This window comes from Ovis aries, chromosome 5, assembly GCF_016772045.2.
Source record: "Ovis aries strain OAR_USU_Benz2616 breed Rambouillet chromosome 5, ARS-UI_Ramb_v3.0, whole genome shotgun sequence".
NCBI classification, from domain to species: Eukaryota; Metazoa; Chordata; class Mammalia; order Artiodactyla; family Bovidae; genus Ovis; species Ovis aries.
In genome coordinates this window covers 6,703,404-6,725,600 of record NC_056058.1, presented here as the reverse complement: position 1 = coordinate 6,725,600, position 22,197 = coordinate 6,703,404, and positions in this window count along the sequence as shown.

The window sequence follows — 22,197 nt, the reverse complement described above, 5'->3', positions numbered from 1 at the left end:
AGATTCTTTACCGGTGAGCCCTTAGGGAAGCCCCTTTATATCTGCAACAGTCTTCTTTCCAAACAAGGTCACCTTCTGAAATATTAAGGGTTAGGATTTCAACAGATGAATTTGGGAAATGGACATAGTTCAATCTACGACATCTGCTAAAAACAAACAAAAAAAAAGACAAAAAGTAATGATTCAAAAGAATAGTTTATCTCTGTCTCATGCAACAGTCAGAATTCTAGGTCAGTGGCTGATTCTGCTCCTTTCAGGCTCAGAAACCCAGGTTCTTTTTATCTTATTTCTTGCCTATTTCCCAGGACATCATTATTGTCTGTAACATTGAAGCTGTGAACCCTAGGTTGTCAAGAAATAATCAGAGAGCTCAGGGGAGACAAGCCCATTATCTTGAAGTGCCCTGTACTTCTCACATTCCACACTGGGTTATGATAGCGAAAGTGTCAGTCACTCAGTCGTGTTGACTCTTTGCAACCCCATGGACTGTAGCCCACCATGCTCCTCTGTCCACAGGATTCTCCAGGTAAGAATAATGGAGTGGGTAGCCATTCCCTCCTCCGGGGGATCTTCCCAGCCCAGGGATCAAACGCAAGTCTCCTGCATTGCAAGCAAATTCCTTACCGTCTGAACCCCCAGGGGTAGCTCCAAAACAAGTAGGAAGGTTCTCTACCTCTGAGCCACCAGGGGAGCCCAGGGCTGTGCATCAAAATGATGTGTGATTGACAGTTACATAATCCCGATATGTGTTATCATAGTGGGTCTTGTGACCCCTGATAAGATCAAGAAGGAATGCAATCTTTTAAGGAGTTGTCTAATTAATGCTAGGAGTGTGTTGCTCTCTACAGCTGAGCAGGTACTCCTATCAGTGGGGAGGTTTGGTGTATAACGTACAGTTGCGTTACACAGGTACACAGTCACAGTTAAGGGGAGAGAGAAGGTCAAAGGGCAGAGGTAACTTTTTATGTTTAAATTTTTATTGTCTTGTCATAAAATATGAATTTTACTTCACATCACATTTCAAAAGAAGACTCTGAAGAGTCCCTTGGACTGCAAGGAGATCCAACCAGTCGCTCCTAAAAGAAATCAGTCCTGAATATTCACTGGAAGGACTGATGCTGAAGCTGAAGCTCCAATACTTTGGCCACCTGACCCAAAGAACTGATTCATTGGAGAAGACCCTGATGCTGAGAAAGATCAAAGGCAGGAGGAGAAGGGGACAGCAGAGGATGAGATGGTTGGATAGCATCACCAACTTGATGGATGTGAGTGTGAGCAAGCTCCAGGAGTTGGTGATGGATGTGGAAGCCTGGCGTGTTGCAGTCCATGGGGTTGCAAACAGTTGGACATGAGTGAACTGAACATTTCATGGAAGGAGATATCCTTCTTGGGAACTCTACAGCCATCATCGTCTGATTCCTCTGGTGTGGTTTAGGGACCTGGGCATTATTTTAAGGCTCAAACAGGCATAAGTTCAGTGCATGGTTTCTAGATAATTCTCTGCAACACTCAGCAGGCTATTTGCTCCCAGGCAATAGCCATACCCAAAGCTTTTTCCTGGCCAAAGTATTTGTATCGCTTGATTTACCCAGGTCTGTTTATCACCTGGTGGCTGGACCAGCCCTTGTGGTTCTTATGATTGCAAGACACACCTTAGCAACAACCACTGGGCAACTTTGTAAAAATAAGATTTCTTGCTCACAGGTCCTCAAGGGTATAGGATGCACTAGGGGCTACATAGTGAAATCACAGGTAGAGAGACAGCACAGACATGGTGCTCTGCCTTTATCAGAGTCCAAGGAGGAGGATGCCAGAGGTTTTTCAAGTTCACTCTTTATTGTCTAATTTAAAACCTAAGAACAAGAATGAAGGCACAGGAAGGGAGAAGTGGGGCCACTCAAACAGTCAGTTATCAAGGTTACCCAGAACTTTCTGAAAGGAGAGCTTCATGGCTGGGGCCGATACCCACCAAGGTTGTTAGCCTTCCCCAATCAATAGAAACTTAAAGAAAAGGAAATAGAAATTCAGGCAAGGCTTTACTGGGGCTCCTGCTACAGCAAAGAGGGGCGAGAACAAGTAACAGTTTCCCTTGCTTGCTCAGTCCCTTCATAGGTGAACTTGCTTGGGAGCTTGCTCTTTGTAGAGGGTGCGGGAAGAGGTGCACCCAGTGGCTGGCCAGAGGGGTGGCTCAGGTGGTTTGCCCACCCTCTGGTGGTGTTGAGTGCAGGGAGCATGCACAGTGCCCTGGCTTTGCTCCTGACACCCACTTTTTGCTCCGGGCTCTGCAGAAGTGGCAGTGGGGGTTCTTTGGTCTTTTTGTACTTTTGTTCGTTTGCTGCAGCTGTGCTTCCCTGCAGTCGTTCTTAACCCCAAATAGCTTTGTTTGCTCTAGGAGAGGTGAGATCAAAATACCATTTGATCTCACTTATACAATTATACAATATCAGGAACTTCCCTGGTGGTCCAGTGGCTAAGACTCATGCACGGTCCCAATGCAGGGGACCAGGGTTCAATCCCTAGCCAGAGAACTAGGTTCTTCATACTGAAACTAAGACTTGATGCAGTCAAATAAAGAAATAAATATTTTTTCAATTAAAAAAAATCAACACGCCAGTCTATGTCTGACGCAGGATACAGCATGCTTGGGGCTGGTGCATGGGGATGACCCAGAGAGATGTTATGGGGAGGGAGGTGGGAGGGGCTTCATGTTTGGGAACGCATGTAAGAATTAAAGATCTTAAAATTAAAAAAATAAAAAAATTAAAAATTAAATAAATAAATAAATAAATCAACAAAATGAACTCATAGATACAGAGAACAGATTGATGTTTACCAGAGGCAGGGAGTGAGTGGTAGGGAAAATGGGTAAAAGTGGTCAAAAGGTACAAACTTCCAGTTCTAAAATAATTAAGTCATGAGATATAATGTACAGCATGTTTCATATAGTTAATAATACTGTAGATTATATTTGAAAGTTGCTAAGAAAGTAGATCTTGAAAAGTTCTTTTCAAAAAAAAATTTTGTAAGTATGTCTGGTGATGGTTGGGTCTTTTTGCTTGTTTTTATTATAGTTGATCATGTTAGTTTCAAGTATACTGCAAAATGATTCCATTATACACGTATATGTATGTTACGTATCTGTTATGAGGTAGGAGATAGATGGGCTCCAGGTTGGACACTTAACAATCAGCCAGTCTCCTCCTTGTATTTCCTGAGGCGAGAGATAGGCGGGCTCCAGTTGAGGAATTTACAACCAGCCCCTTGTTTGCTTTCAGAAATGGAAGTAACAACAGAAACAGGGTAAATAGCCATTAAAGAATCTTTACGGGTCTCCTGCAAACATCTCAAGCGAATAATTATGGCAAAGATAAAGAGAGGGAAAAAAACCTGGTCTGAGTAAAGGATAAGGGAGACACACAAGGGCTCCTTGGAGTCAAAAGTCAGGGTATAACTCCAGGCCATGAAGAGTCTTGCTCCTCCCAGAAGCCTTCACTTCAAGATCCCTCTTAGCTGAGGGGTGTGTGTGTGCCCCAGGAGAGGGTCCCAGGGTAGAGCAGGTGTGGAAGAAGAAACCAGATAACCGGCCTGAAGGAAGACAAAGACCAGAAGAACCGACCTATATAAATGACTTAACCGCCTCTTTGCTGTGTGCCTCCTCACCAAGGGGAATGCCCACACCCTTTCCGTCTGGCTGTGCATCTCTGCCTTGCTTCCGTCTCAGCTAAACAAGCTCTTTCTCTCTGTGCTCTCCCACTTGTTGTGCTGCTGCTGCTGCTGCTGCTAAGTCAAGTCAGTCGTGTCCGACTCTGTGCGACCCCATAGACGGCAGCCCACCAGGCTCCCCTGTCCCTGGGATTCTCCAGGCAAGAACACTGGAGTGGGTTGCCATTTCCTTCTGTGCTATGTCTCTAATAATAAACTTTGTATCTGCATTCACAGTTTCTGCCTCCACAATAAATGCATTTGGGGACAAATATGCAGAGAAAATTATCTTTTAGCTTGTAGCCTTTGCTGGTCTGGTGGCTAGGATTCCCGGTTCTCATCCAGACTACCCAGGTTCAATTCCTGGGCAGGGAATTAAGATCTTGCTTCATGCCACTGCTCCCTGCTGCCTCATTGAGATCAGTTATACATGTATATCTATATTGTTTTAATTCTTTTCCATTATAGTTTATGGGGATGGTTGTTAACTAGACCTATTGTGGTGGTCATTTGGTAATACATACAAATATGAAATCATGATGTGCACCTGAGTGTCACCTAGGATATGTCATTTCACCCTCTAAGCTCTGGTTGTCTCACGTATAAAATAAGGGTAATAACACCTAGTGTACAGGGATGTTGCTGCTGCTGCTGCCAAGTCACTTCAGTCATGTCTGACTCTGTGCGACCCCATAGACGGCAGCCCACCAGGCTCCCCCTTCCCCAGGATTCTCCAGGCAAGAACACTGGAGTGGGTTGCCATTTCCTTCTCCAATGCATGAAAGTAAAAAGTGAAAGTAAAGTTTCTCAGTCGTGTCTGACTCTTCGCAACCCCACGGACCGCAGCCTACCAGGCTCCTCCATCCATAGATTTTCCAGGCAAGAGTACTGGAGTGGGGTGCTGTTAGGAGGAGTGAATGAGATAATATGGTTCATGAATGACAGGCAAGCAAGGTGATTTTAGGTGTGGAATGAGGACTTTCTTGGAAGTCCAACGGTTAAGACTCCACACTTCCACTGCAGGGCACAAAGGCTTGATCCCTGGTAGAGGAACTAACATTCCATGTGCTATGCATCTTGGCCAAAAAAAATTTTTTTTTAATTTTTTAAAAGTGTGAAAGAGATAAATATATTTTACTTAACTGTAACTCAGGAGAAAACACAATTGGCACCTAGAGCCTGCACTATGTTGAGGCCAAAGAATTTATGTGAGATTATTTTTAATTGTCATATGGTAATAATATGGTGGTGGTTTAGTCACTAAGTCATGTCTGACTCTTGTGACCCGGTAGATTGTAGCCCACCAGGCTCCTCTGTCCATGGGATTCTCCAGGCAAGAGTACTGGAGTGGGTTGCCATTTTCTTCTCTGGGGTATCTTCCCAACCCAGGAATCACACCCAGGTCTTCTGCCTTGCAGGCAGATTCTTTACCAACTGAGCTACAAGGGGAAATCAAAACAATGCAAACAAGTGTTTTACAACCACAGTCCCAACAAAGAATACCTAAAAAGACAAATTTCATTGCCTTCTCAACAGTTTGTCACTTCACTAATCATTTCTAGTTGGAGACACTTTTTTTTTTAAACTTTTTGAAAGACGTGTTTGTTGAAATGGGATTTGCATTCAGTAAGACTTGGTTTGAAGTTTGACAAACGCAGTCATCATCATAGTTAAAATGTGGAACAATTCTTCAGCCCTATAAACTTAAAAAAAAATATTCACATCCTAAAAGCTGAGAACTACATTTTACTGGGTGTGAGTTTTTTAAGATAGCATCTCAAGTAACCCTGAGAGAACTGCTGTGAAGAAGCGAGGGGGGAGCCAGGATATATAGAAGCTTTGCAGCGAAGGATAGGTAGTCTGAACCTCAAACGATTATTGTTGATGAAAGAAAACCAGGCATGTCAACTTAGGGAACTTAGCGCTTTTCTTTGTATGGGAAGATGCAAGAGCCTGAGCTGAAGTCATTCATTTGATAAACACCTTAGCTATCTAGGGCCAGGATCTTGGGTTCTCACATCCTGAGTTCCTCAGGGCTCACCGTAGGGAGTGGCTGTGGTCTGATGGCTTCTAGATGGCAGGTATTCTTTCCTTCCTGAGTTCCCTTAGAGCTCACCAGCTCATGTTGGAGGGCTGTAATTGCTGATGACTGTGACATCCTTTGTTTACCGATATGGCAGGCAATATTCCATTTATAAGCCCCCCCAACCCCCACCCCAAAACCCTATGCAACCAACTCTTCCCTGATTCTTAGGGATCCAAAGAATTTTTGACAAATCTTATCAAAGGCATCAAGTTTAATCATTAAACTGATCTACTACAGAAAAAAAAATTGTAAGCACAAAAAACAAGTTTTTAAAAGGATCCTTTGAAACATACAATCCTTAGCATAGTCAAAAGAATGGAATTTAAATATAACCTTTGTAAATTAAAGCAGGTGACAGACTTGTCTTAAGATAGTGGTGGGATAAATAGCTAACCTAGTTATTGCATCCTGCTTCAGGCTGGGGTTGGTTGGTAGAGAAACTATTTTAACTAACGGAGTTGAATTCTACAGAAACTCTCTCAGGGACAGATACACATTCTTAGATATTTGGCACCTTCTCAAAAGTTCACCCTGCTATCACCGTGAAAGGACAAATGATAACAAGCGGGGTCCTATGGGGTTCCTGGGCACGAAACCTTTCTGCTTACAGGAAATAGCCTTCATTCAGCCTCCAGCACCTTCCCCGAGGTCCAAGGTGCAGATTCAATCTGTTGCTAATTAGGGAAGAGAGGAGAGGCAAGACCAGGGAGGAATAGTCAAGAGAAGCTACATACAGCTTTGGGGAAAGGCCCTGTCTCTCCATCAGTGGATACACACACAGTATCTTTGAGCTGTTTTGCAGATACTGAAATGCCCTCCAGGTGGGAGAAGTTAAGAATGGTTTGCTGCTCACAAGCACACAGACCCCAGACCAGTTGGAACCTGAACGTTGATGATGCTGAGTTCTATTTACCTAACCCCCAACCAATCAGAAAAATGTGCACACAAGCTGATCACACCCTCTTTGAACCATTACTGTAAAACGTCTCATTATCCTCTCCAAGTTGGGACACATGGTTTTGAGGGCATTAGCTTGCTATGGCCCCCTTTGTCTGGCAAAACAATAAAGCTGTTCTTTTCTATTTCACCCAAAGCTCTGTCTCCAAGATTTAATTCAGTATGGGCTTACAGAGGCCAGAATTGGCTTTACAAAGAAAGCAAATCATCTATTCTATATGTATCGGTCATCACATCTTGAGATACACCTCATCTCCTTGGAAAGCTTCTTTCAAGCACCAGCCTTGAAGTTTGTCAGCATCTTAAAATTAGACTAAATCAAGTTACAAGCCGCTGCCGAAAAAGATCTAGCTGAAGCTGTTATGTTAAGCTTTGTTTTAACTTTATTGAAGTGTGAAGGTGAAGGTGAAGTCGCTCAGTCGTGTCCAACTCTTTCTGACCCCGTGGACTGTAACCTACTAGGCTTCTCCGTCCATGGGATTCTCCAGGCAAGAATACTGGAGTGGATTGCCATTTCCTTCTCCAGGGGACCTTCCAGACCCAGGGATCGAACCTGAGTCTCCCACATTGGAGGCACACGCTTTAACCTCTGAGCCACCAGGGAAGCCGTTGACTTATAATTCTGTGTTCAGTTCAGTTCAGTTCAGTTCAGTCACTCAGTCGTGTCCGACTCTTTCCAAGCCCATGAATCCCAACATGCCAGGCCTCTCTGTCCATCACCAACTCCCGGAGTTCACTCAAACTCAAGTCCATCGAGTCAGTGATGCCATCCAGCCATCTCATCTTCTGTTGTCCCCTTCTTCTCCTGCCCCCAATCCCTCCCAGCATCAGACTCTTTTCCAATGAGTCAACTCTTCGCATGAGGTGGCCAAAGTACTGGAGTTTCAGCTTCACCATCAGTCCTTCCAAAGAAATCCCAGGGTTGATCTCCTTCAGAATGGACTGGTTGGATCTCCTTGCAGTCCAAGGGACTCTCAAGAGTCTTCTCCAACACCACAGGTCAAAAGCATCAATTCTTCGGTGCTCAGCCTTCTTCACAGTCCAACTCTCACATCCATACATGACCACAGGAAAAACCATAGCCTGACTAGACGGACCTTAGTCAGCAAAGTAATGTCTCTGCTTTTGAATATGGTATCTAGGTTGGTCATAACTTTTCTTCCAAGGAGTAAGCGTCTTTTAATTTCATGGCTGCAGTCACCATCTGCAGTGATTTTGGAGCCCAAAAAAATAAAGTCTGACACCGTTTCCACTGTTTCCCCATCTATTTCCCATGAAGTGATGGGACCAGATGCCATGATCTTCGTTTTCTGAATGTTGAGCTTGAAGCCAACTTTTTCACTCTCCTCTTTCACTTTCATCAAGAGGCTTTTTAATTCCTCATCACTTTCTGCCATAAGGGTGGTGTCATCTGCATATCTGAGGTTATTGATATTTCTCCCAGCAATCTTGATTCCAGCTCGTGTTTCTTCCAGTCCAGCGTTTCTCATGATGTACTCTGCATAGAGGTTAAATAAGCAGGGTGACAATATACAGCCTTGTCGTATTCCTTTTCCTATTTGGAACCAGTCTGTTGTTCCATGTCCAGTTCTAACTGTTGCTTCCTGACCTGCATACAGATTTCTCAAGAGGCAGGTCAGGTGGTCTGGTATTCCCATGTCTTGAAGAATTTTCCACAGTTTATTGTGATCCACAGTCAAAGGCTTTGGCATAGTCAATAAAGCAGAAATAGATGTTTTTCTGGAACTCTCTTGCTTTTTCCATGATCCAGCAGATGTTGGCAATTTGCTCTCTGGTTCCTCTGCCTTTTCTAAAACCAGCTTGAACATCAGGAAGTTCACAGTTCACGTATTGCTGAAACCTGGCTTGGAGAATTTTGAGCATTACTTGACTAGCGTGTGAGATGAGTGCAATTGTGTGGTAGTTTGAGCATTCTTTGGCATTGCCTTTCTTAGGGATTGGAATGAAAACTGACCTTTTCCAGTCCTGTGGCCACTGCTGAGTTTTCCAAATTTGCTGGCATATTGAGTGCAGCACTTTCACAGCATCAGCTTTCAGGATTTGAAATAGCTCTACTGGAATTCCATCAGTTGCTGTCATATAGCAAAGTAATTCAGTTATGCTTATATATATTCCTTTTCATGTTCTTTTCCATTATGGCTTATCACAGGGTATTAAATATAGTTTGCTCTGCTGTGCAGCAGGACCTTGTTGTTTATCCATTCTTTATATAACCTTTACTTCTGCTGACCCTCCATCCATCCTTGCCCCACTCCTCCTCCCTCTTGGAAACCCCATGCCTGTTCCTCCATCTGTGGCTCTATTTCTGAAAAGTTCATTTATGTTATATTTTAGGTTCCACATATAAGTGATATCATATGTTTTTTGTCTTTCTGACTTAATTCACTTAGTAAAATCATCTCTAGGTCTACCCTTGGCATTATTTTATTCTTTTTATGGCTGAGTAGTGTTTTAATATTCTAGTTAGAGACACTTTGGAGCAGAACAAAATTACCTCCATTAAGCATCATCCATTCCAGTTGGTTTTTTTTTTTTTTACTTTGTTTTAGAATGACTCCCTCTTCATCATCTAATACAAGGTTTTTGTGGTGCTGGAAAAGACTCTTGAGAGTCCCTTAGACTGCAAGAAGGTCAAACCAGTCAATCCTAAAGGAAATCAACCCTGAACATTCATTGGAAGGACTGATATGGAAGCCAAAGCTCCAATACTTTGGCCACCTGATGCATAGAACCAACTCATTTTAAAAAGACTCTGATGCTGGGAAAGTTCGAAAGCAAGAGGAGAAGCAGATGACAGAGGTTGAGATGGCTGAGTGGCATCACTGACTCAATGGATGTGAGTTTGAGCAAACTCCTGAAGATAGTGAAGGACACGGAAGCCTGGCGTGCTGCAGTCCATGAGGTTGCCAAGAATTGGACACAACTTGGCAACTGAACAACAGCAAAGGTTTCTATACTCGTCAAAACCAATGACACAGCCCTCTGTCTGTACACTCACTTGCTCATAAAGTCACACATGAACCTGAGATCTCTTCTGAAGATGATGCGCTGCGCCGTCACTTTCTGCGGGTTTTGGCTCTGACCACAGCACACGATGGGCTTCCCTGGTGGCTGAGACAGTAAAGAATCCCCCTACAATTTAGGAGACCTGGGTTCAATCCCTGGGTTGGGAAGATCCCCTAGAGAAGGGAATGGCTACCCACTCCAGTATTCTTGCTGGGGGAATTCCATGGACAGAGAGGAGCCTGGCAGGTAACAGTGCATGGGGTCACAGGGTCAGACACGACTGAGCAACTAAGACACATACAAAAGCAGTACATGATAGTTTAGCTCAGTTCAGTCGCTCAGTCGTGTCTGACTCTTTGTGATCCCATGAATCGCAGCACGCCAGGCCTCCCTGTCCATCACCATCTCCCAGAGTTCACTCAGACTCATGTCCATCGAGTCAGTGATGCCATCCAGCCATCTCATCTTCTGTTGTCCCCTTCTCCTCCTGCCCCCAATCCCGCCCAGCATCAGAGTCTTTTCCAATGAGTCAACTCTTCGCATGAGGTGGCCAAAGTACTGGAGTTTCAGCTTCACCATCAGTCCTTCCAAAGAAATCCCAGGGCTGATCTCCTTCAGAATGGACTGGTTGGATCTCCTTGCAGTCCAAGGGACTCTCAAGAGTCTTCTCCAACACCACAGGTCAAAAGCATCAATTCTTCGGTGCTCAGCCTTCTTCACAGTCCAACTCTCACATCCATACATGACCACAGGAAAAACCATAGCCTGACTAGACGGACCTTAGTCAGCAAAGTAATGTCTCTGCTTTTGAATATGGTATCTAGGTTGGTCATAACTTTTCTTCCAAGGAGTAAGCGTCTTTTAATTTCATGGCTGCAGTCACCATCTGCAGTGATTTTGGAGCCCAAAAAAATAAAGTCTGACACCGTTTCCACTGTTTCCCCATCTATTTCCCATGAAGTGATGGGACCAGATGCCATGATCTTCGTTTTCTGAATGTTGAGCTTGAAGCCAACTTTTTCACTCTCCTCTTTCACTTTCATCAAGAGGCTTTTTAATTCCTCATCACTTTCTGCCATAAGGGTGGTGTCATCTGCATATCTGAGGTTATTGATATTTCTCCCAGCAATCTTGATTCCAGCTCGTGTTTCTTCCAGTCCAGCGTTTCTCATGATGTACTCTGCATAGAGGTTAAATAAGCAGGGTGACAATATACAGCCTTGTCGTATTCCTTTTCCTATTTGGAACCAGTCTGTTGTTCCATGTCCAGTTCTAACTGTTGCTTCCTGACCTGCATACAGATTTCTCAAGAGGCAGGTCAGGTGGTCTGGTATTCCCATGTCTTGAAGAATTTTCCACAGTTTATTGTGATCCACAGTCAAAGGCTTTGGCATAGTCAATAAAGCAGAAATAGATGTTTTCTGGAACTCTCTTGCTTTTCCATGATCCAGCAGATGTTGGCAATTTGCTCTCTGGTTCCTCTGCCTTTTCTAAAACCAGCTTGAACATCAGGAAGTTCACAGTTCACGTATTGCTGAAACCTGGCTTGGAGAATTTTGAGCATTACTTGACTAGCGTGTGAGATGAGTGCAATTGTGTGGTAGTTTGAGCATTCTTTGGCATTGCCTTTCTTAGGGATTGGAATGAAAACTGACCTTTTCCAGTCCTGTGGCCACTGCTGAGTTTTCCAAATTTGCTGGCATATTGAGTGCAGCACTTTCACAGCATCAGCTTTCAGGATTTGAAATAGCTCTACTGGAATTCCATCAGTTGCTGTCATATAGCAAAGTAATTCAGTTATGCTTATATATATTCTTTTTCATGTTCTTTTCCATTATGGCTTATCACAGGGTATTGAATATAGTTTGCTCTGCTGTGCAGCAGGACCTTGTTGTTTATCCATTCTTTATATAACCTTTACTTCTGCTGACTCTCCATCCATCCTTGCCCCACTCCTCCTCCCTCTTGGAAACCCCATGCCTGTTCCTCCATCTGTGGCTCTATTTCTGAAAAGTTCATTTATGTTATATTTTAGGTTCCACATATAAGTGATATCATATGTTTTTTGTCTTTCTGACTTAATTCACTTAGTAAAATCATCTCTAGGTCTACCCTTGGCATTATTTTATTCTTTTTATGGCTGAGTAGTGTTTTAATATTCTAGTTAGAGACACTTTGGAGCAGAACAAAATTACCTCCATTAAGCATCATCCATTCCAGTTGGTTTTTTTTTTTTACTTTGTTTTAGAATGACTCCCTCTTCATCATCTAATACAAGGTTTTTGTGGTGCTGGAAAAGACTCTTGAGAGTCCCTTAGACTGCAAGAAGGTCAAACCAGTCAATCCTAAAGGAAATCAACCCTGAACATTCATTGGAAGGACTGATATGGAAGCCGAAGCTCCAATACTTTGGCCACCTGATGCATAGAACCAACTCATTTTAAAAAGACTCTGATGCTGGGAAAGTTCGAAAGCAAGAGGAGAAGCAGATGACAGAGGTTGAGATGGCTGAGTGGCATCACTGACTCAATGGATGTGAGTTTGAGCAAACTCCTGAAGATAGTGAAGGACACGGAAGCCTGGCATGCTGCAGTCCATGAGGTTGCCAAGAACTGGACACAGCTTGGCAACTGAACAACAGCAAAGATTTCTATACTCGTCAAAACCAATGACACAGCCCTCTGTCTGTACACTCACTTGCTCATAAAGTCACACATGAACCTGAGATCTCTTCTGAAGATGATGCGCTGCGCCGTCACTTTCTGCGGGTTTTGGCTCTGACCACAGCACACGATGGGCTTCCCTGGTGGCTGAGACAGTAAAGAATCCCCCTGCAATTTAGGAGATTAGGGTTCAATCCCTGGGTTGGGAAGATCCCCTAGAGAAGGGAATGGCTACCCACTCCAGTATTCTTGCCGGGGGAATTCCATGGACAGAGAGGAGCCTGGCAGGTAACAGTGCATGGGGTCACAGGGTCAGACACGACTGAGCAACTAAGACACACACAAAAGCAGTACATGATAGTTTAGCTCAGTTCAGTCGCTCAGTTGTGTCCGACTCTTTGTGATCCCATGAATCGCAGCATGCCAGGCCTCCCTGTCCATCACCATCTCCCAGAGTTCACTCAGACTCATGTCCATCGAGTCAGTGATGCCATCCAGCCATCTCATCTTCTGTTGTCCCCTTCTCCTCCTGCCCCCAATCCCGCCCAGCATCAGAGTCTTTTCCAATGAGTCAACTCTTCGCATGAGGTGGCCAAAGTACTGGAGTTTCAGCTTCACCATCAGTCCTTCCAAAGAAATCCCAGGGCTGATCTCCTTCAGAATGGACTGGTTGGATCTCCTTGCAGTCCAAGGGACTCTCAAGAGTCTTCTCCAACACCACAGGTCAAAAGCATCAATTCTTCAGTGCTCAGCCTTCTTCACAGTCCAACTCTCACATCCATACATGACCACAGGAAAAACCATAGCCTTGACTAGACGGACCTTACTCAGCAAAGTAATGTCTCTGCTTTTGAATATACTATCTAGGTTGGTCATAACTTTTCTTCCAAGGAGTAAGCGTCTTTTAATTTCATGGCTGCAGTCACCATCTGCAGTGATTTTGGAGCCCAAAAAAATAAAGTCTGACACCATTTCCACTGTTTCCCCATCTATTTCCCATGAAGTGATGGGACCGGATGCCATGATCTTCATTTTCTGAATGTTGAGCTTTAAGCCAACTTTTTCACACTCCCCTTTCACTTTCATCAAGAGGCTTTTAATTCCTCTTCACTTTCTGCCATAAGGGTGGTGTCATCTGCATATCTGAGGTTATTGATATTTCTCCCGGCAATCTTGATTCCAGCTTGTGTTTCTTCCAGCCCAGCGTTTCTCATGATGTACTCTGCATATAAGTTAAATAAGCAGGGTGACAATATACAACCTTGATGTACTCCTTTTCATATTTGGAACCAGCCCACAAAGACTAACCCACCTGAGTGTTTCTTTTTAATGGTAGATTTCAAGAAAAAGAACAGAGAAGGAAATGGCAACTCCCTCCAGTATTCCTGCCTGGGAAATCCCATGGACAGCGGGGCCTGGTGGGCTGCTGTCCATAGGGTTGCACAGAGTTGGACACGACTGAAGCGTCTTAGCATGCATGCATGCATAAAGAAAAAAAATATCAAAGAGGCCTTGCCTGGTGGTCCAATGGTTGAGAATCTGCCTGTCAAGGCAGGGTATACAAGTTCAGTCTCTGGTCCAGGAAGATCCCACGTGCTGCAACACAACTAAGGCCATGTGCCACGAGTACTGAGCCTGCGCTCTAAGGCCTGTGCTCCACAGCTAGAGAAGCCACTGCAACAAGAAACTCATGAGCTCAGTCATTCAATCATGCCCAGCTCTGTGACCCTGTGGACTGTAGCCCACCATTCTCCTCTGCCCGTGAAAATTTCCAGGCAAGAACACTGGGGTGGGTTGCCATTTCCTCCTCCAGAGAAGCCCAGGCACCACAGCATAGAGCAGCTCCCCTTCTGTCAGGGAGAGAAAGCCTACACACAGGAGCAGCCAATAAATAAATAAATAAAATTTTAAAAAATCTTTTAAATAGCAAGGAAGTGATAGTACCTTTGATAGACAGACATGGCCTTAGCAGCCACTGCTGAGGACCCCTCTCTTCAACCCCTTCAGACACTTCCCATCACATGCCAACAGCTTCTGATACAGTGTTCTTGTTCTCATGTAGGGCTGACCAGATACACTAGGGTGTTAATGTCCAGATAGTAGCCATCAATCACTGAGGGTCAAGCGTTGGTGGGCGGGGCTTCCCTGGTGGAGCAGGGGTAAAGAATCCGCCTGATACTGCACGAGATCTGGGTTGAATCCCTGGTCCAGGAAGATCCCACATGCCGCAGAGCTACTAAGCCCTTTCACCACAGCTGCTGAGCCCGTGCTCTGTTACCCTGGAGCCACTCCTACCGAAGCCTCCTGTCCTGGAGCCTCTGCTCCACAACAAGAGAAGCCACTGCAACGAAACGCCCGTGCACGAGGAGGACGAGCCCCCGCTGGTTTCTCTAGCCAAAACTAGAGAAAGCCCAGGCACAGCGATCAAGACCCAGCACGGCCAAAACTAAATTTCAAAAATTAAATAACTTTAAAAAAGAGTTGGCAAATATTCCCAGCTTCCTGATCCGTCAGCTGGATGACTCTCAGACGTCTTTAGAGCAAATGTCAGAAGTGGTTCAGAAGATCCTGAGTGGAACCAACCCCTGGCTGCCCGCAGACTAGCCTCTCATGAATATGCCTCCTCTCCCTGACTTCTTTCCCCACCCCCTCACCAGACTTCCAGAAACTGTTGCTGGCCAAAATCCTGGCCTTCTCTGCCCGCAGAAGCCAAAGAAAAGAATAGGGAGACAAGAGTTTGGAGGAAATAGAAAGGCGCTTTAATCCTCAGCCGGCAGGGAGGGGAACACAGCAGGCTCATGCCTCCAGAGCTGTGCCCTCTCCCATCTCTGAGGCCTCTAGGGGCTTATGTAAGGCAAGGGCTTGCCTTAGGAGTCAGTGAAGAGGGAAAAAGGTGATAGGACCTTGACCGCTTCCTCTTGCGTTGTTTCAAAGACAGTCATAAACTGGCATCAGTAACCCAGTAACTGAGCCTGGCAGTTCAGGGCCTCTGCACCTTCTTTCTGATATGTAAAGGGTGTTGCAAGGGTAAACACCAGAGAGGCGATGTACTTAGCACAGAGTCAAAGGGAAAAAATGTGAATTGTAGCTCCTGTACAGTTGGGGGACAGAAAAGCAAACGTGGTTACAGATATGCAGAGTTAGGAGCAGTTAAAGCAAAAAAAAACTAGGAATGTTCAGGGCTGCTCCCTGTTCTCTAAATCTTCTTTGTTCTCAGGAAAGGGAAAGAGAAAAACTCATTCCTCTGTTTTGCCTTTCACTGCAACAGAACCACCTCCCACACATCCTTACTTTGGGTCTCCTTTGGGAGAAACCCAGAGAAAGGCACGGACAAAAGCGTAGAGGTGACGTGGGAATGACTGAAGTTTGTAAACCCTGAAACAGCGTGTGGAAAACACTCGGTGCCAGGTGCATAATGAATACTCCACTGATGCTATTAGTTGCTTTGTTGTTAATTTTTTAGATTGGGGTAAAACACACAAAACGTAAGACTGACCATCTTTATCTTTTGTAAGTGTACCGTTAAGGAGCGTTAGTATCTTCGTGTTATTGTGCAGCCGTCACCACCAACCATCCCCAAAACTCTTTTCATCTTGCAGAACTGGGACTGTCTCCATCAAAACCTTGCTCCCCATTTCCAACCCTTAGCCCCTGGCACCCACCATTCTGCTTTCTTCCATCTCTGAGAATTTGACTATCTAGGAGCCTCATGGGCTTCCAACACGGTGCAGGAGTAAATCCACTCGCCAGTGCAGGAGATACAAGAGACCTGAGTTTGACCCCTTGGTCGGGAAGATCGCCTGGAGTAGGAAATGGCAACTCACGCCACATTCTTGCCTGGAAAATTCCAGGACAGAGGAGCCTGGCAGGCTACAGTCCATGGGTCACAAAGAGACAGACACGACCGACTGACGGAGCACGCACACACACACAGGGACCTTTTATAAGATGAATCAGGGATTTCCCTGGAGCTCCAATGGCTAAGACTGTTTCCACTGCAGGAACCCAGGTTCAATCCTTGGTCAGAGAACTAAGATCCCTCACGAATCATACCACGCTTCTCCTTTCTTTGACTGGCTTATTCCACCTTAGCATAATGTCCTCAAGTGTCATTCACTTTGCAGCAAGTGTCAGAGTTCCCTTCCCTTTTTGAGGGTGTGGCTTCCGCTGTGTGGACGAACCACGTTCTGTTCATCCATCCGTTCATCAGTGGTCACTAGGGTTGTCCCCACCACTTAGGTCTTGTGCATCACGCCGCCATGAAAGTGGGTGTACAGTTCTATTGTTGCTTTTGATCACTTACCCATTGACTCATTCATTCATTCAAAGTTCCAGGACTTCCAACATGCCCGTGTTCAAACTGAGAGTGTTGTAAGTATTCCATATAATTGGGGAGTAAAACAAACAAACTAACCCCCAAGAAACAGCCCCCCAAGACAAACGAAGGCAGCTTTTCAGTGGTAAAGAATCCGCCTGCTGATGCAGAAGACGCGGGTTCGATCCCCGATCTGGGAAGATCCCACAGGCCTCAGAGCAACTAAGTCAGTGCGCCACAACTATTGAGCCTGTGCCCTAGGGCCTGGGAACCACAACTCCTGAACCCTCATGCCTGAAGTCTGTGCTCCACAACAAGAGAAGCCACCGCAACGAGAAGCCTGAGCATCACAACGAAGAATAGCCCCTGCTCGTGGCACCTAGAGAAAAGCTGACACCACAACAAAGACCCAGCACAACCAAAACTAAATAAATATATTTTTTTAAAGAAGGCAGATTTCCTTGATGCCCCAGTGTCAGGCCTTCCTAAAAGGAGTGATTCTTAACGAACAGGAGGATTTAGCCCACCGTGGCTCAGACAGTAAAGAATCTGCCTCCAATGCAGGAGACAAGCATTCGATCCCTGGATCGGGAGGATCCCCTGGAGAAGGGAGTGGCTACCCACTCCAGAATTCTTGCCTGGAGAATCCCATGGACAGAGAGGAGCCTGGCAGGCTACAGTCCGTGGGGTCGCAAAGGGTTGGACACAACTGAAGCAATTTAGCATGCGTGCAACACGCACGCACAAGGAACATTGCCAATGCATGGAAACATTTTGTGTTGTTAGTCCTGGGAGTGAGGGGCTAATGGCACCCAGTGGGTGGAATCCAGGGATGCTGCTCAACACCCCACAGTGCACAAGATAGACTTATACTATAAAGAATTCCAGTCCAAAATGTGAATAGACTCAGAAACCAACCTTAAAGGATGACATGTGTTAACTCTTTACCACGCCATTCTTCATCAGGTCAGAAAGACAGCAGCAGAGGTGCTTAGATAGGCTAAATCCAAGATCCCAGGTGAGACATCTTGGTGTCAGGTAACATCACAGAGAGAGAGTAAATAGGTATCTAGAAATGTGAAGGGTCTGAGACTTTACTTACAAGCTCGCAGGTTTTTTTGTTTTAGTTTTTGAGACTTGGTAATTTATAAAGTACCATATAGGCTTCCCTGGTGAAAGTGAAGTCGCTCGGTCGTGTCCAGCTCTTTGCAACCCCATGGACTGTAGCCTACCAGGCTCCTCCGTCCATGGGATTTTCCAGGCAAGAGTACGGGAGTGGGTTGCCATTTCCTTCTCCTGGTGACTCAGTAGTAAAGAATCCATCTGCCAAGGTAGGAGACTCAAGTTCAATCCCTGGGTCAGGAAGATCCCCTGGAGGAGGAAATAGCAACCCTCTCAAGTATTCAGTTCAGTTCAGTTCAGTTCAGTCGCTCAGTCGTGTCCGACTCTTTGCGACCCCATGAATCGCAGCACGCCAGGCCTCCCTGTCCATCACCATCTCCCGGAGTTCACTCAGACTCACGTCCATCGAGTCCGTGATGCCATCCAGCCATCTCATCCTCTGTCGTCCCCTTCTCCTCCTGCCCCCAATCCCTCCCAGCATCAGAGTCTTCTCCAGTGAGTCAACTCTTCGTGTGAGGTGGCCAATACTCAAGAATACTCAAGTATTCACCCCCAGGGAAATCCCATGGACAGAGGAACCTGCAGGCTACAGTCCATGAGATTGCAAAAGAGTTTGATCTTCCAGACCCAGGGATTGAACCCGCATCTCCTACGTCTCCTGCATTGCAGGTGGATTCCTTCACTGCTGAGCCACCAGGGAAGCCCCATATAATTATGTCTCTATCTTCCTAATCTTGACTATATGTGTCTTTTAAACTTGCTCACTTATTGAATTTTATTTTGAATTAAATTGTAAATATTATGAATAAATTTCCTTTAACTTTATTGATTATTTAATCTTTATTTTCCTTTTTTTTTCCCCAAAGAAGCTTAAGCTTTTTATTTAACCTGCCAGTTTCATGGATGTTGACAGAAGACATAAGACTCCAGGGTCAGAGATCAAGGACTTTATTTCTCACAGCACAGGAGGCGGCATGAACTTCACATTTTTGCTTTTTCCTCCAAGTGCCCAACAGGGACGGCCCGGTGCACACTGGGTTTGCACCATGGCTGAGTAACTCTGAGTTTAGAAGCATCTGTCTTTTCTGTGGACCATGAACAAACCTGTCCTACATTTATGTCAGAAGGAAGCATTAACCTTATTATATGGACAGCAAACAAACCTGCTCTCTGCTCCAGAGCAAGAAATCCTGTCTTCCAGGGCTGTTTGCTCTACAAATATCCTTGAAAAGATAGCCAGAAGGCAAGCCATCCACATCCTTGTTCGCAAGCTGTATAGAAATACCTGGGACTCACAGAGGATCCTCTCCCGATAGCAGTAGCTCTGATACCTAATGGGCAGTGGTTGTTGTCTGTGAAGGTAATTTGGGCTGGACACCAAGCATATGAGGTGGCTCTTCAGTGTAGGTGATCAGCGTGGAAACTGCAGTCAGACAAGCCTAAGTTCAAATCTTGCTTCTGCCGCTTTTCAGCTGTGTGACCTTGAGCAACTTTCTTGCCCTCTCCGTGCTCCAGTTTCTCCTGCTGTAAAAATGGGACTAATAGCAGCCCCTATCATAGGTTTATTGTGAAAATTAATATTTGAGCTTATATATGTGAGGCACTCAGCGCAGGCAGATTGAGGGCCATGTCAGTGTTCACTGTAATTATGATTCATTATTATGACGATGCCTTAAAGCTTGTGGTCATGCCTGTTTTTCAGCATTTGTGGGCAAGCTCTGTAACCCACACAGTTCCCTTAGAGTCAGTCTGCAAGAATTTGGGGAGAACACAGAGCCCTTTGCTCCCTCCTCCCCACACTGGCTCCTCCCCCAATGATTCTTAATGAACAAGGGAGCGGGCCGAAGCAGTGTTGGTTTTAGAGTCCAGGGAAATCAGACAGACTCAAATTCAGATCCTGACTTTGGGATGTGAAAGCTGAGCAGCTTCTCTGCTGAGGGGACTCCAAGTACGCACAGCACAAGGCTCTCAGTGAAGGGTGAGTGAGTCCTCCATTTCTGCCCACCCCACCCCCACATGCTGCACACAACCCACTCAGCATACGCTCTGGGTCGTCTTTAGCCAGCGTCATTTCAGTCATTAACATTTTCATATTATTGGACGAGCAAGACTCCATCGGATGCAACCTAAGAACAGCTTTGCTCTTTTCCTTCAGTAGTCCCTAAATTCATTCTAGCCCCTCATTCTCTCTGTGTGTCTCAGATTCCAGCAGAGATCTTGGGAGGAGCAGGGGCAACCCCTTTACAGTCCTCCTTCAGACCTCACCTCTACCGCCACCTCCTCAGGGAAGCCTTCCCTGATTTCCACCCAAAACTAATCAAGGTTTCAAAAAGACACATGTCTCTCAGTGTTCATCATAGCACTACTTACAGTAGCCAGGACATGGAAGCAACCTAAATGCCCAAAGGCAGATGAATGGATAAAGAAGATGTGGTCCATATATATACAATGGAATATCACTCATCTATGAAAAGGAATGACATCGGGTCATTTGTAGAAGATGTAGCTGGACCTAGTGTCTGTCAAACAAAGGGAAGTAAGTCAGAAAGAGAAAAATAAATATTGCATAGTAACAGATATATGTGGAATCTAGAAAAATGGCACAGATGAATCTATTTCCAGGGCAGGAACAGAGACACACAAACGGACAGGTGGACAGGGTGGGAGGAGAGAGTGGGATGAACTGGGAGATTCGAACTGACATATACACACTACCATATGTGCAATAGATAGTGGGAAGCTGCTATAAACCATAGGAAGCTCAGTCCGGCGCTCTGTGCTGGCCTTGATTGGTGAGATGGGGGGCAGGGCGGCTGGGTTCAAGAAGGAGGGGATATATGTACACAAATAGCAGGTTCACTTCACTGCACAGCAGAAACTAACAGAGCATTGTAAAGCAATTATCCTCCAGTTCTAAAGAAAAAAGAATGAAAAAAAACTAATCAGGTTCCTACACCAAGGGCTTCCTTCTCCCAGCACTTATGCAGGGGCAGAGAAGCAAGGGAAGGGTCTTTCTGCAGCTGCTGAAGCTGGAGGTGGCCCACACAAAGGCCAGATAGAAGGCTGGCATATAAGCACGCCCAGGGGCTGCCTTCAACTGATGAGGACGGGAATTGGATAAATGCTCCAGCTCCTTCCCCTGTTGGGTCCTCAGACTCCAAAAGGCGTGCTCTCTGCTGCCCTCTAGAGGTCCATTGTGGGACTGTGCCCCAATCTCAAGAGTGGTAACTGGCTTCCCCATAAAGGAGACTTTATCAGCCTCCTTCCTTTCTGTCCACTTTCCCACCCCTCATCTGTGTGTCTTTGCATAACCCCCCAAATAAAGTAATTGCTCTTGACTTTTTGTCTCAGAATCCGCTTCTGGGGAATCCCAACCTAAGACAGAAATTTGCCCTATCCTACCTAACAAATTCAGCAATGGTTTGCAGATATTGGTCTCTCCCCACTGGGCTGAGTCATGTCCTTGTCTCCAAACCCTGCACAGTGCCTGCATGTAGTAGGTGCTCAATAAGTGACCCCAAGTCTCAGGGATGTGAGGTCGCCAGGTGGCAGCATGGAGCGCTGCCCCCACCCCCGGTCCTCAGGACCCCCAGTTGGAGAGTGAGGTTCAAGAAGGGAGCTCACTGCTTCTAAGCTATAAATGTCAGGTTTCATCCACCTCATGCCCCAGGCCACACAGTCTGGAGAGCTGGACCATGGCCTCCAGGGGCCAGGAACCCCAGATGACCCTTCCGGCCCTGCCCAGGACTTCTGCGGCGTCCCTGGGGCAGATACACAGACAGCATGTAAGTCCAGTCTTAAGGCTGCAGGGCAGGGGCCAGGGCTGGGCTCTAACACCATTCCTGACCACCTTGTCCCTTCCTTGGCATCGGATTCCACCTGCGGGAGCTCCCTGAACAAGAGGCTCTTCCAGGGACAAGGGTCTACCCTACAAGGCCATGGAGCAAGCCAGTGTCTCCTGGGGAAGGATCCCTTTTTGGAGTCGGTGGTGTCAGGACTGAGCCTCACCACCTGCGGTGAGGCTGGGTCCCAGGGTCCCCCTGGGGGACATCAGGGGTGTAGAGAGCTGACCTCTGATGACCTGCCCTGAGACAGTCAGAGGATGGGAGCCGGGGCATTTGAAGATACAGTGGAAGGGTAGGGTCTTAGGACTTCAGAGTCAGCGGGATCCAGTGACTCGCAAGCTCGAGGACCCTGCATGGGCCACTCTGGGCCTCAGGTTCCTTTTCTATAAAACGGGAATAAAAACAGTCCTCTACTTCTTAAGGTTCAGGGAGGCTGACATGTACCCACTGCTGTATTTGAGATGGATAACCAGCAGGGAC